Source organism: Tympanuchus pallidicinctus, unplaced genomic scaffold (genome assembly GCF_026119805.1).
Source record: "Tympanuchus pallidicinctus isolate F22 unplaced genomic scaffold, pur_lepc_1.0 scaffold27, whole genome shotgun sequence".
Lineage (NCBI taxonomy): Eukaryota > Metazoa > Chordata > Aves > Galliformes > Phasianidae > Tympanuchus > Tympanuchus pallidicinctus.
The window spans coordinates 4,828,219-4,843,225 of NW_026294744.1; the positions used below are offsets into that span (position 1 = coordinate 4,828,219).

General features: G+C 42.4%; 1 protein-coding gene and 1 long non-coding RNA gene across 11 annotated transcripts in view; one reads left to right on the plus strand and one right to left on the minus strand.

Annotated features, from left to right (window-relative positions):
- The window catches only part of PRR5 (proline rich 5), an 86,151-nt gene that overhangs the window by 50,151 nt on the left and 20,993 nt on the right, over positions 1-15,007 (minus strand). For all 7 annotated transcript variants that reach the window (XM_052690716.1, XM_052690717.1, XM_052690718.1 and 4 more), the window contains one exon: positions 13,349-13,485. The gene's annotated coding sequence lies outside the window, so the exon portion shown is untranslated. The remainder of the gene's footprint in view (positions 1-13,348; positions 13,486-15,007) is intronic.
- LOC128084545 (uncharacterized) lies at positions 209-14,026 on the plus strand. 4 transcript variants are annotated; one of them, XR_008208578.1, is made up of 4 exons: positions 209-363; positions 9,635-9,746; positions 9,864-10,784; positions 12,400-14,026. It is a non-coding gene; the product is annotated as an uncharacterized LOC128084545 (long non-coding RNA). The 4 variants fall into 4 exon arrangements; XR_008208577.1 differs by having other exon boundaries at positions 9,864-10,003; positions 10,626-14,026; XR_008208579.1 differs by having other exon boundaries at positions 9,864-10,003.

Here is a 15,007-nt window from a genome sequence, read left to right on the forward strand (position 1 = left end):
GCGCTCCACCTGCCCCGGGACCTGCGTTCCCCTGGGGCCCAGCCCTGCTAGCTCTGCTGAGCCCGCCTCTCTGAGATCGTGATGGAAATGAAACTGGAGGCAACAGACACACACACACAAGAAAAAAAAAAAAAAAGTAAAAAAAAAACAACACCCAAGCGACCAATACTGACGCGCAGAGAGTTTATTGGAAAGTTTCATAACTGCCTGTGCCCTGCCATGTTACAACACTGCACTCATGTGCTCTCGCTGCCTCACTCATACAGACATACACACAGTACCGCGGCACCAAGAGCGCTCACACACAGAACAGCGGCAGGACGGAAACTGGAAGTGTGGTTTTGCCCTTTTGAGGAGGTTTTGGTGAGTCTGATGGCTGGTCTTTCTGTCTCTTTGTAGAATAATGTAGCAACTGCATGACTTGGGGCATAGCAAGCTCCTTTAGAAGCCCTAAGTGCCTTATGTTCAAAGGAGAAATCTGTCAGAGCACTGGGGCTGAGGCTATGCTGCTACAAGGTCCCACCTCGCTCAGTTTGCTGCTGCTCACTCCAGGTTCTGCTCTGTGCCCAGGACAGCTTCACTCCCCAGTGGGGAAGGAGCTAACAGGACCACGACAGCTCCCTCAGAAAGTATGCAGGCTGCAGCAAGAGTGAGCTGCAGTGCAACGACCACTCCTGTCACTGCAAAGCATCTGGTCAGAGCTGTGAGGGCTCAGCCTGGCAGATAAGAGGGCTGCAGTACAGAAGGACTTGTCTTCTCCTTTTCTGTTTTCATCTGTGATAACTTACTGTCTAGATCCAGGCTACAAGCAGATTTTTTGTGCTCAAATAGTATCTCAAGGATGATATTACAGGAGAACTGATTTGTTTTTTCAACCATGAGATCTGCCCTCTCTGCATCAGTTGTTGAAATATCTCAATAATAGCTAATTTCTTTCGCTACTCACCAAAACTCAGCCAAGCTTCTTGCGTATCAATATCTACTTCCCAAAATTATATTTGGTAGCACCTTTGTGGGAAGTAGTAGCTGAATTGCACAGGAAAAAAAAATACATATATTTTTTACCTTGCACTAGTTTTAGTAGTAGTAATAGTATCCACTGTTTGGGTCAGTGCTAATACTCATTGCCCTTTCCAATCCAAAAATCTGAGTACACAAACAAGCACTGCAGCAGACAATACGTAACTTTGCATTTTGGAAGGGACCTACAGCTCCAAATCTGACTTATGGACAAAGGCACTGCTATTCCTGGTCTCTTCCAGATGTGTGAATCCCTCAGACAAACAACAATCTACTGTGTACACAGCTACTAAGGGAAACAAACACAACAATACACTGCTGTATTCTGAGGAATGAGACAAATCAGCCACCAAAAGTAGACACAGCAGAACAGTGCTTTGTTCACAGAGGATGAAGGACATCCAATTTCTGTGGACAACACAGCCAGTGAGACTAGCCTGGAGGTGAAGCTTCCGATAAAAGTGCACCTACCCCTTTAAGGGACACAAGTTAGACAAACCTCTGGCAATAGGATTCCATCTAATTTCATTTTCCACCTAGCTTGGTTGCTTTTGTGTTGCTCACGTGCTGTCAATTCGACAGGCCTTGCAAATGTTATTATCCTGAATTAAACCTCTGCATTTTTTTTAACTCTTTCTTTCCTTGGCAATACTGAAGATTTTGTGTATTGCATCCTAACGATGCCAGCACGCCAGCAGCTACATAATAATATTTCATCTGCCTTTTTTTCCTCTCAAAATCCTCCACTTCATAAATTGATCAAATCCAAAGAGCTGTTATGCTGGATGCGCCAGCCAGCACTGCAAAGAGCAGTGCTTGGCTTCCTCATAAAGCACCAAGTCCCAAGAGAAGAAAAATCATAGAATCATCATAGAATTATAGAATGGCCTGGGTTAAAAAGGACCTCAAAGACCATCTAGTTTCAACCCCCCTGCTATGTGCACGGTCACCATTCAACAGACGGGGCTGCCAGAGCCACATCCAGCCTTGAATGCCTCCAGCGATGGGACATCCACAGCCTCCTTGGGCAACCTGTTCCAGTGTGTCACCACCCTCTGTGTGAAAAACTTCCTTCTAATATCTAACCTAAACCTCCTTTCTCTTAGTTTAAAACCATTCCTCCTTGTCCTGTCAAAAAAAATCTTTTTTCCCTCTGTATGTTGAAACATACACAGCAGTCAGACTGTTTTCATGCCACCCCATCCTTAGCCAGCACTGGACTCAGCATCTAGCAGGCACACAGCACAAGGGAAAAGCAGCATTCCAGTTTCCTGAAACATTTCTGACAAAGGTAGAAGAGGGCAGGCTTGGTCTATGCTTCCTGCTCCTTCCTATGACTCCACCTGATCAAATGTTGACTTATGATAAAACGAATCACTCTCAACAAGGGTTACCTCACCCGTAATTACAAAGCACTACTTCACATTTACATTTTGCTGTACGTCCTGGCACATCATGGACTTCACGGCATTCATTAATTCAGCCTGAAGAGCTCTGGGGTACTAAAGCAGAACGCAGGATCCGCACTTTGGTATTCCCAGTGAAGAGGAAAAAGGTGAGGTGCAAGACTACCCAGAGAGCAGGCAGCAGAGATGCCAAGGGAGCCTGGTGCTTGAAGTGCTTGTTCCAGCACATTTCCCAGGGGATGCTGCAGGGCCAGGGCGGCCAGAGTGTGATGCAGTACTCTTCAATGGGGCCTGTAGGCAGCTGCTCCTCTGGAGTCACAGGTGAAGTAATCACAGCACAGTGACTGAGGGGATGAATGGCAGAGAGCACTCACTAATGTCCCCCAAGAGGGCTGAGAGCCCTAACCAGGGTGGCTGGGAGGGGGAGGCTGGCAGGCAGAGGCCCTCCATGGGCTCGGTAACAAGCTTCTTAAACAGAACAACTTGGCTCAGCACACTTGTAGAGCCGAGGCTCTAAAGCACTATTCCATTAATTTGGTTAATCTCTGTACACAGTACCCTGTGCTAATGTCATTCTACTTGCAAGAAGCTTGTGGCACAAAGGTTAAGTGATTTCATCAAAGTCCCACAGCTACCTCAGTGCAGCAGAAGACCCAGTGCCAGCACCTGCTCCCACCCTTCCAGCATCTCCCCATCAAACCAGGCCTGTTTCTACTCAGAACTGCTTTCTTTCATATGGGGTCCCACATCCCATGGGTGACTGTGGTACATCCCTCAGTTTCCACAGAGCCTGAGATGAAGTCAGGCATCCTGCAGGGCAACACTGCTTGCCTGGAATTGCCTGCAGGCCTCAAACAACACCAGTATATATTGTGTACGTATAATGACCCTGCATAACTCTGCAGTTACTGCTGATGTGCCTGTAACGCCTGCACTAATCCTTTGGGAGCTGGGGCCTTGAAACTGTCAGCAAAATTCCAGGCAGACCTCCTCCTAACAGTTTCAAAAAATGAGATTTGCCTAAAAAAAAAGAAAAAAAAAACCCTACATTGTATTTACTTAACATTATACCAGTTTCTACGATACAATCTTGCTGGCTTCTCACAAGTTTCCTATGGACTGCTATGAGATGGGAAAGAAAAACAAAAAATAATGTTCATGAGCAGGGACCCTAGGAAATTCACAATATATGAAATCCTTAATAAAGCTGCCAATGCTGTTACCACTGTGGGTCAGCTGTTCTGCTGACAGGTTAGCACTGCGGAAGGAATGGTGCAAGCGTGGGGACATAATGAGGAAGAGAATCTGCCATGTCAGCTTTATTCAGCACAGCCTTGGCATGTAAAAAGCGACTGAATAAATACAAATTTTAACTGGAGAAAAAAATATATATGTATATTTATATGTATATGCATATATATCCCCTTCCCTTTTGGGGAAGAGAACAGAAATCTTTACAGAAATGCTGAACAGTGCATGCTCTGCAAGCAAAGAACAAAGAGGAAAAGCACACCCATGGCAGCAAGGAGTTAAAAAGCTCCCCACTGCAGTTTTTCATAAAGCACACCACAAAAGTTGGGGCATGCCTAAGCACATGCCAAAGCTCAGGAATTAGTCTTTGGAAAAACCACTCTTCTTAAAGGCGCAGCATGGAAGGGCAGAGGGAGATGAGGCTGTCAGGAAAAGGACGAAGAGTGGAAGGGAAAACGAACCTTATGACTCATCAGTTCCTTTGCTACAATAGCCACATAAAGCTCCTCTATCGTCAGAAAACAAAGAATAAAGAGAATAAAGACAGTATAAAACTACATAGGGTCTATTTACACCCCACCCCCTCCATCCCACTCATTTTGCAGCCCCTGGAGATAAAGGAACTCTCAAGGGCAGTTTCTACCTGGCATTTTTGAGACTGGTCATAGGACATCATCGGCTTTGCTGGCCGTTTCTTTTACCTCTGCCCTCGTCACAGCTGAGCACTGATTTATAGGGCACAACTGACTTTACTGGGCCCCCTAAGCCTCTGAAAGACTTCCTGTGCCCTCCTGAACTGCTGCGACCACCAGTGCTGCCTGTCAGAGAGCGCTGGCGTTTCTGCTCTATCAGCTGCACGTGGGGCATGCACATACAAGGTTTCTTTGTACTTTACACTGATAGAAAGAAGAAATGCTGGACAACAGTATCTCCTTCCTAAGCAAGCAGAAGAAGGAAGAACCTTTCTGGATTCTGCTAGAAAGAGGTGACCTGTCCCCCTTGTGACTTCTGCAGCAACACCTCCAAGCACAGTTCATCCTGCAGAACTTCAGACCCTACCCACAGGCACCGCCTGCCTTGGAGATACACCAACTTACTCCAGCTAAGGACAACCATAATCACTACAAACCACAGCAGATCAGGGCCAGCTTCCTAAGCATTCCCTTCACAGTTTGAGCAGCTAGAATGATCTTAGGAGACTTTCTTAGCAGAAACAGAGACCTGCATTGTGAGCAAAGGACCACCTGAACTACAGCAAACATCGATGTCCTCCCATATCTACTGGACATTTCTTAACTTGCTCATTGACTGTGCCTACCTTTTTCCCTTCCTGTTTCTCCATCATCCTTTGTCGTCATGGTTCCTGCTTTCTTGGTTAGCTAACTCTTCAGGAAAAGTTTTAATACAGACAGGGGGAAAAAAAAGGGAGACTGAAATGGTGCTACTAACACAGTCCTTGCAAATGAGTCTTCAGCTGTCTCATGAATCTAGCAACACTTAGATAAACACCTTTGCTTTAAAGCATCCATGAAATCTCTTCCCCTTTGACAGCAGAATTTTTCAGTTTACTAAGCACAACAACATAATCAGTTCTTAAAATACAGAAGATAGCTACATCTTCTATCCTAGTCCTTCAGGAGATTGAAATTAGGAGACAATTGGAATAGGAATAGGCCCACTACGCCCTCTTCTAAAATATGAAGCATCCCATAAGCAGGCAGTTCAGCTCATATTATTCCTCATTATCTCCATATAGGTTTGGGGAACTAAAGGTAATGTTGCAATCCAAAAGAGCACAGTGGTCATACGCTCTTGGTTACAGGACCTGTGCCAGTATAGCATTCCATTCACATCCCCTCCAGGCATGTGGTGGGCTTCCAAAGAGCAGATGTGCCCATGCCAGGTTTCACTGTTGCCCACTCACCAAATTCACAGATCATTGCAAACAGCATACATCGCACAATTGATATGAACTGCAAGGCAAACGCACAGCTTGACTGTTAAATGCAGTCAGCCTTGTAGTTGTGATTTAGAAACTGAGGTCTTCAGAATCCTGATCAATGAGCAAATCAAGCGTTTAAAATACTTTGTGCTTTTATTACAAGATCATGAGATAGCAAAAACTTAATCTTACAAAGTAACTGAGCTCATAATGTACATGAATTTTTTTTCTTCCTAAACTCTATATGAATTCTTTCCTAAATTGCTTATCTTGCATAATTTTAATTGGATCCCAGAACACTATGACCTTGATCCAGCAGCTACAGTATCTCAGTGCTGTCATCTACAGTTATATATGGTACAGTACCTTCCAAATCTGTGAACCCTGGGAGATCGGAACTGTGTGCTGCGCAGGGCTATTTTTCTTATACCCAAATATTTTTTTTATTCAAGGTCTTCCAAGAGGGCTCTGATTGCTTTGGAAGGTCACCAAGACAAAGAACCCACTCCGGTAACCTGCTGAGTTCCTAATAAACTGCACTGCTGGCCAGCAGTTAGTTACAAGTGATATCCTGGCTTCACAATTAGTGTATGAGAATGTAAGCATGGCTGGAAACAAGAAGCATGCCTTGAGATTACTGCCACCTCCTGTGCATAAGTCAGGAAGGTCGCTCCAGCACTGAGCAATGCAAGAGACAACTCTGCAAATTCAGAGGATCTCTGACTCCAGTGGTACTGTGTGGCTGTTACTTTAATGGTTCTATAGCTCTCTGGAACAAAACTCACAGCCCTGTAGAAGTCACAAAAGCCTAGTCTTCAGTACAAAGGATTCTTACAGAAAACTGATCTTTCTCCCTTGGGATCACAAGAATATATTTTTTAAAAGAAAATCTGCCAGTTTTTAGAGATAACAGAATGTAACATGTGGCTGTGTATTGGGCTCTGTACTGTTTAGTGTGGTAGAGCTTTCATGGGGAACTCAAAAATAGTGACCCTGGGCGTTCTTTTCATATGCACACGCTGAAATAGTCCCTGCAGACTGAGATACTTGGCCATGGAAACAGCAAGGATACAAAAGGCCTTCATCACATAAATGCCTGAGCCATCAGGCTTGCTGCTATAGGGCCAGCAGCTTGGAAGCCCACACAGACTGAGCTCCCAACTCCTAAGCAGAAAGCTGGAAGTACTTATTTCAAGCACTGCTCACAGACACTTTGCCAGATAGCTGGGATCCCAGTTCTGAAAGGCCTGGGACGCACTCCTAGGATGCACGGCTCCTTCATGCAGAAAATCCTAGGCCAAGTGGTGCTGGGCTTGCAGCCAGCAGTTGCTTCAGTCTTTTCCTGTGAAAAATGCTTCATTTTGGGAACATCAATGGAAAGAAGGATAAATTGAAGACTTCTCATGAATGGAGTTGTGGTCAGCTCCACATTCAAACCTGCATCTCAGTTTCTTTTAAGATATTCTGGTCTTTGGAAATAGTCAGACACCAAATGCCACCAAGCCGACATTTTCAAGGCAAGAAACATCAATTGCAGAGGGGAAGCCTAGAGGAGGATGCACAGAGCTTTCCCTCACTGAGAAACTGCAGCCTCAGCCACCTTTTACACCTACGAAATCACAAGCTCTCTTATGTTAGCCCAAGCCCACAAAGCTGCCTGCCATGCTTCAGCATGACAGTACCTGAAGACCCAAAGGCACAATGCTGTCAGGCTGGGATATCTCCTCAGCAGTGCATCTCCAAGCATCGCAATCCAGTGGGCCCAGATGCAGGTGCATAAAACTACAGTGCACTTTGCCAGGCAGCAGAACGCTGCGCAGGATAGGCAGTACTACAAAATGCCAGACAGGGCCCCAGCCCACCATGACCGTCACAGCAAGGCTGGCTGTGCAGCCCACTGGGAAGCAGCATGTGGCCTCCTGACTGAAGGGGTGACTACCTCTTGATCACATTTACAGTTGATCAGAGGCAACTAATGCTTTGCTGGGCTCCTGGAAAGGAGTAGCAAAGGCAAAAGCAAAGCAGCTGGGATGGCAGCTGTGCTCACTGCTTCCATGTGTCACTCCATTTTTGGTGGGCACAGAAATTGCAGGCCCCTCTCCAGTGAACACCCCCTTCACTACATCTTGCTTTTGCTCTATTCCCCGCATCTCAGCACTGAACTTGGAGGGCAGTATACTGTCATGCTTTCTTAAAAAATGCTTTTCTTGATCCAGCCCATTCTTTGACCTGCTAGGAAGCCTCAGCATTGGCCACACAGGTTCTTCAATCCTCTTTGTCAAATCATCCAGAGAAAGCCCTGGCAGCTCTGCCTGCACAAAGGCTGCAGGAGCAAGCTTGCTGTCAGTAAACCTTCAATTTTTGCTCTTCATCTGGTTTCTGCCACAACACACATCCATAAAGGTTTAGTCCCTGCTGTGGTATTTTTGTACTTGCAAACTGTAGGACACCAGACAGAAGATAAATGGAGGCAACCTTTCCCCTCCGCCTTTTCTTTTCATTCTGAATCTCAGAAAGGTCAGATTTGGATTTAAATTTTCCTGCGCAATGTTTTGGCTTGGTTTGTATTTATTCCAAGTGAATTCACCCATTTCTTCTGAGGAATAAAAGGTCATGAAACCACTGAGTTCTCTCCCTCCTAAAAAGGGTACTTTCTTCTAGGGAGTGAATTACCAATGAAACCAAGAAAAAAAAAATTAAGCAAAAAATATATTTTGTTCCCATTGGGCAGGTGGAACTGTAATCACAGCTGAGTGTAATTAGAAAATCTGTAAGGATACCACTACTTTGCATCAATTTTAAAGCAACCCGTTTAATTTGGTTGATGAACTCAAGGTAAGAAAATAAAACTTGTAATTTTTCCTGTTTGTTTATTTAAAAAAAAAAAAAGGTTGTGTTTCTTTCTGCAGTATTTATTTGTCTATGCAGCATTAGGAGCCGGCTAGTTTTGGAGACTGGAAGAACAGAGGACACAGAAGGGAGGGTTGGATCACTTCATACACAAAATCAATCCATATTAGCCTTCAGCTATGGAGGAATGAGAGCATCCAGAATTGAACTTTTAGCTCTGACTGAAATGAATAACTGTTCAAAGCCAAGTTTTTGGTTCATTTACTTCACTTGAGTTTTCTTGCTTTGTTTAGTACAAGAATTTATCATGTCATTTGAAATGTAAACATATCTAAACTTATTCTGCCAGAATAAAACAGAACTTCTTCTGTATTCATTTACTGTAATACGCTGCTTCCTACCCATGCTTTCAACAGAAAATCATCTTGGTTCAAATGTTTTAAAAGAATTTTTGAAAAGGCAAAATGCCTTCCAACACCACTTTAAGAACTCAGTAGCAATGAAAAAAAAAAGTACACGGTTCTAAATATCTTAAGGATGAATCCTTAATGCTGTGTACCTGTCTTTCTCTATGAGAGGACCTAAAATTTTGTTACCAGTTATTGTGTTAAATCCTAGTTAAGATGCTTGATGAAAACATGACAAGTAATCACTTGCATTTATCTACATATTTCTACTATTTTATTAAGAACTGCTATCTAGTCAAAGTCAAATGCTGAAATAGTTGAAGTCCCAACTCAACTCAAAAACAACAAAGTTCTAAAGAAATCAAATTAATAATAATTTACAGGCTCAAATCATTTGACTGATTTTGACAATCCTCCTGATTTAGCTTTTGGAATATTATTCAAACCTCAGTGAGGTGATCTGCCCTCTACTGAAGTAGTCTGAGTTGCATTTGTATGGATTTCAGGAAAAAAAGAGGAACTAAAGTTACTATTTTCTTCTCTCTTTATTTAAAGCAGAACTAAAGGTAATAAGTGTAAGATTTCAGCTGCTACATAGGTGATGCTGTTATTTTAGATACAGTTAGATAGGTAAATCAATAGATTGCATATTTGTGCATTTATCTGCACTTTACTACTATCTGTTTTTTACTGAGATGGTGAATAAAGAAAAGAAAGAAAATCAGGAATAACATTTGAGATCATTTCTTCCTTGTAAGCTTTCCACAGGAGCTCTGGAAAAGAGATGGGACACTCAGGGCTGCAGTGACAGTAGCATAGTAACCTGGAGGTCACAACTGCAAGGTGTGAATAAGAAGCTCTCCGATAAAGGTGAATTCCTGCAGCTTGGCCTTTGCTATTATTAAGCTCATTCAAAATAAGCTAGTAGTAAATGAGGTAACTTTGGTAACATTCACAGGAGAGAAATGCAGACTGCATTTTTTACAGATGCTGGAGAAAACTGGACATACCTGTGCTGCATGTCAACACATTCTATGAAGCTGAATGAAACTACTGCGCTAGGACATGCTCTGGAAGTGCCTGTTCTCTCCACTGACTGCAAAGACAATGTAACGTGAATCATTCAGGTACAGATATGGTATTCCAAGCTGTAAATATATCAAATTAGAGGAGGTGAATTTCACTCCCAGTCTCTTACTGCCTCATTGATTAGGAAACAAGTGTAAATAATTTGGCACCCGTTTAATGAATGCTTCACTTCCTTGAGTACATGCTCCAACCCTGGATGAAGAGACCTTAGGGAGCTATCTTTTGTTTACAGGCTCAGCTGGTGTTTTGAAAAGGGAAATATTAAATTAGGTGTATTTCCAGGAGAGTCTGCTGTTGAGATTGATCAAAGGTATCACAAGGCACAGAGAAAAGGGTTAAGTACATAAGCCTTCATGGGACAGACTGAACAGAGAGGACAGCCAGCCAGTTGTGATTACTATTAAAGAGAATCTTCTGGAGAGGGAATCAGCTAAGATTTTTAGGGAAGATTTAAGCTGAGTGCAGCACCTGCTCAGGGGGCGGACAAGAATTAAATAATAAATGAAAATAATGCCAGGTCTCCTCTTTCTATTGAAAGAGGAGCGAAAATAAAGGGTGCAAACAAAGCTACAACTTTCCTAGGAACTTCTCATTATACTAATTATGGAAGGACTGGTTTCTCTCTCCTTGTAAGCACATGATCTTCCTGTTTCTGATTAGGCCTGTCATGTCAAGACTTCTGCACATGATGAATTTGAAGCATGGGATACTCCATTGGCTCCTATGGGACTGTACACATCCAGAAAGTTAAACGAATGCACAAACATTTACAATGGCCACGGCCTGCAGATGTAAACTGATGGGGTTCTGAAACGTTACGTATGTACTTCCTATAGTCACTGAAAAAACATAACCAGAATCCTAAGACATTTAAATTATACCACAAGAAAGAGTAAATAGTAAATACAGCTGTGAAAATACGCATGCTGTTGAAATATCAAACTGGAATACAATGCCACACTTAAAGCCATATGCATCATTTAAAGTCTAGTACACTGCCAGCAAGTGAGAAGTTATGGCTTTTGCAGTGAAAAAAAAGTAAGTGGTTATAAAACATTAGGTTTGCAGTAGACAGGGACTGTTTTTTCATGAAGCACTGGTACTTCAGTTAGCAAACATTCTCTCGGGGTGCTGGTGGTTTGCTTGAGGCATTGTGTCTATATTGCCTTGCATGGCAGGAACTCCAATCAACCTGTCCATCACAGTAAGGTTACAGATTATTACAGATTACACAGTGCTTTATAAACAGTTTACAGCAGAAAAAAAAAAGCAAATGCTCTACTAGAAACAGGAGCCATGTGCATGTCCAATTGTTTGTTCTGAGATGCAGATGTTTATAATAGCAAGAAAAAGTTTAGCAATGAACAAACCAAAGACGGACTGTTTGCTGCAATTTAAAAAAAAAATGTATCAATGAAGCATGAGGTCAGTGTTTAGTTCTGCTTGCAATGACTGAAACCTCCTAGGAGCAACGTTTGGAGATGCTTATGGGAAAACTTATGTTTAAGAACAGATTAGTTGGTAGATTATTAGCTTAGTACACAGCAGATGTGGGTACTTGTTTTTGAGAAGGATGCAAAATGCCGAAGCAGAGATTTCCTGAGCACATTTGAAATAACATGGGCATAGGTAATGACCAAGTGGCACCCTGATACTTCTCTTTTCCATAGAAATTCAGAGTAATACCCACACCCACACTTTCGTGGCCTGGGATCTATCACAGCTGCCAGGTTGTCCTCTCTGCTATTTGTGCCCCTGATTTTCTTCTCTAGGTATAGGTAAAAACACCCTGGAGATCCTTGAAAAACAGGTGCAACATGAGGGAAAACGATTTATCTACCTTTTATCATAAAATGATAGAATGGCCTCAATTGAAAAAGACCACAATGATCATCTAGTTTCAACCCCCCTGCTATGTGCAGGATTGCCAACTACTAGACCAGGCTGCCCAGAGCCACATCCAGCCTGGCTCTGAGTGTCCTACCATCTGTATCCAGTTTACAGATGAAGCTAAATTCTGCTGTGGGCTACAATGACTAGGGCACAAATTCCCAGCAGAGCTGCAGGAGGAATCATAACCATGTAACCCTGGTAGCCTGGAATAAGAAAAAGTAATCACTGTAGCAAAATCCAGCTACCACTGTAATGGAGCAGCATGGAGTAGGCATTCCCACCCCTTAGGGCTTGATATAAATTTTGAAGAAAGTATGCATTACTGCCCAATAAATCAGAATTGAAGTTTTAAAGAGCAAGCCCTTTAGAAGAGACTTCTTTGCTTAAAAATCACAGAAAAGGGGGAAAAAACAAACAAACAAACAACAAAAACCTGAAGTAATGGCAGTTTAACTCCTGCAGCTCAGTGATAAACTAAATAATTATCTAAGAGGAAATGAGTCTCTAAATATATGATCAGAAAGAAAACTTATTTTTGCAGGAAGAAACTGGTGATTGCTTTCCAAGAAAATTTAAAAGCTGCTTTGAAAAAATAAAAGCTACCATATGTGATGATAGTATTAAAGAAAAACAGAACCTCAAGGACAGATTAAGAACATTTACTTTCCTTTCACATAAACACACACACACACACTCTCCCATATACGCTCTCCATTAATGACTGATGTTTACTGAAAGTCATTTCAATAAATCTGTCTCCCTTCCTATCTAAAAACTTTGATCCTCAAATGCAAACCCAATTCTAGCACTGATCATTAAGGAATCTGAGACGGCCGTGCCCAAGCACCTCTGCAGAAACAACTGCAGCTGTTTAAAGATACTACCGCTACTCAGCTGTTTGGTGCTGCTTCTCACCCCACCCACACATACATATATATATATATATCAATCATATATAGGTCATTTGGGAATTCCTCATATGCTTCAGTGCACAGGCAGCTGGGGCGGTGTAATCTGCTTCTGCAATGCTTGTCTGACTGTGCTCTTGGTGAGCAGGATCTGACTCATTCAGCTCAAGGTTACCACAGTGGGTAACACCAGATCTTTTGCACCACCCGTGCTGGCTCTCTACTTCAAGCCTTTTTTCCCAAGGAGTTATTTAGAGGCTCCTCTCAGAGAGTAGAAATTCAAGCAATTTTCTATACTTCTTTCTCATAGCCCTTATTCAGCTGTAAGCAGATTCACCACAGAAAGTTCATGCAAACCATTTTTTAAGCTGCACTAAAGCTCGATGGAGAGACTGACACAAACATGTTAAAAATTACAGAGAATTGCGTTGTCATACAAACTGATCTGAGCAACAATGAAACACAGTAGGATCTGCATGACATATTGGAAGGGAGATGCTAACTCTACTCTGTCCAACAAAAGGTGCCCAAAACTGGAAACATTTTCCCACTGCAGAAAGTGTTACAGGAAATTTTGCTTACCTGCTGAAGGGAGAAGAAAACAGGACTGAATAACTGATAGCGAAGACTCCGTAGCAGGTATCCAAGAATCACATGAAAACTCTTGACAGGTGATATAATTTGGTTAAAAAATTCATCCCCTTGTAAAAAAGGCAGCTCTGCAATAAAGAGATGAACAAAAAGTAGCATCGCACATACTGTTATTCTAGGAATTGTTTCTCCATTGTGCACTAATAACCTCACACACATCACAAACAGAAGTGAAACAACTGCAATACTCAGTTCACATATCTCATATCACATATCACTGATATAAGTAAACATTTCTTTAATTTTCCCTTCCCTGCTTCGTTTTCCTTGAGAGGGAACCAACGCATTGACACCAGCTCTAAGCGCTGTGTTTATCACCGAAGTGGAGAAGCCACTTTCCATTAGCATACGCACTGCAAGCAGTTCTGCATCCCAGAACAAAAGAAAGGTTTGAAATAAGCTTCATAGTCTGCAATGATCACCACCTTTGGAGAGAAGCTGTCCTGTAAGACCTGGAAAAGTATTACATGCCTCAATTAAAAATAATGGAAATTCTTGCTTTAGGGCTTCAAATAAAGGTTGTAATGTCTGTCTGCCCGTCCACAGCTGGTCTTGAAGTGAGATGCTTACAAACACAATAAACAACCCTAGAGTGGATATCTTCCTGCAGCATAGAATTTATTCTTATGTGACTTCTATCCCAATATAATCACCTTCATAATTAAAAGACTTTTTTTTTTTTTTAATCACTGGCCAATATATACCAAAAGTACTAAATAATAATAATGATGATGATAAAAACAATTAGAGATCTACATATACACAGACTCAGCACACACATGCATACACATTCTGAGTTCAGTTTTTCAGCACACTGTACGTGGCATAGTCATTTGTACCAGCTCCACCACACTGCTAAATATAACTAGCAGCAATATACGGATTTCATTCTCAACTCACTTAAACCTGGGTATAAAACAGTCCAGCTTTAGTTTCCTAGTATCGCATACACACTTTATAAGTCACTTCTACGTTTTAAAAAGTTGTACTTCTTACTAACATTAATCTTCTGTGCCTTTGAGAGAACTAAATAATGACAGAACCACAGAATGGCTTGCGTTGAACACAACCATCATTTAGTTTCCACCCCCTGCTATGTGCAGGGTCACCAACCACCAGACCAAGGCTGCCCAGAGCCACATCCAGCCTGGCCTTGAATGCCTCCAGGGATGGGGCATCCGCAGCCTCCTTGGGCAACCTGTTCACCAACCTGTGTGTGAAAAACTTCCTCCTACTATCCAACTTAAACCTCCTCTGTCTCAGTTTAAAACCATTCCCCCTTGTGCTATCACTATCCACCCATCCTTAATCTTTGATCACCTCACATTCTTGTCTTCTGTCTGTTCTAGGGTATATGCTTCCACTTTCTCTTTTACCAAGTCAGAGGCCTTAGTTTAAATAACTGTGTACAAAGCCAGGAGTTTTACACTGCAATGTGTTAAGGAATGCACACTCAAGCAGCTCAGCACTCAGTCTGCAGAATGGGAGAAATTATCTAAGCTTGAAAGCTTGTAAGGAAGTGGCACTCTGCATTCATGGGGGGCAAGGTAGAGAAACCGGCCTTTTCAAGCAACACCCATACATCTGAAA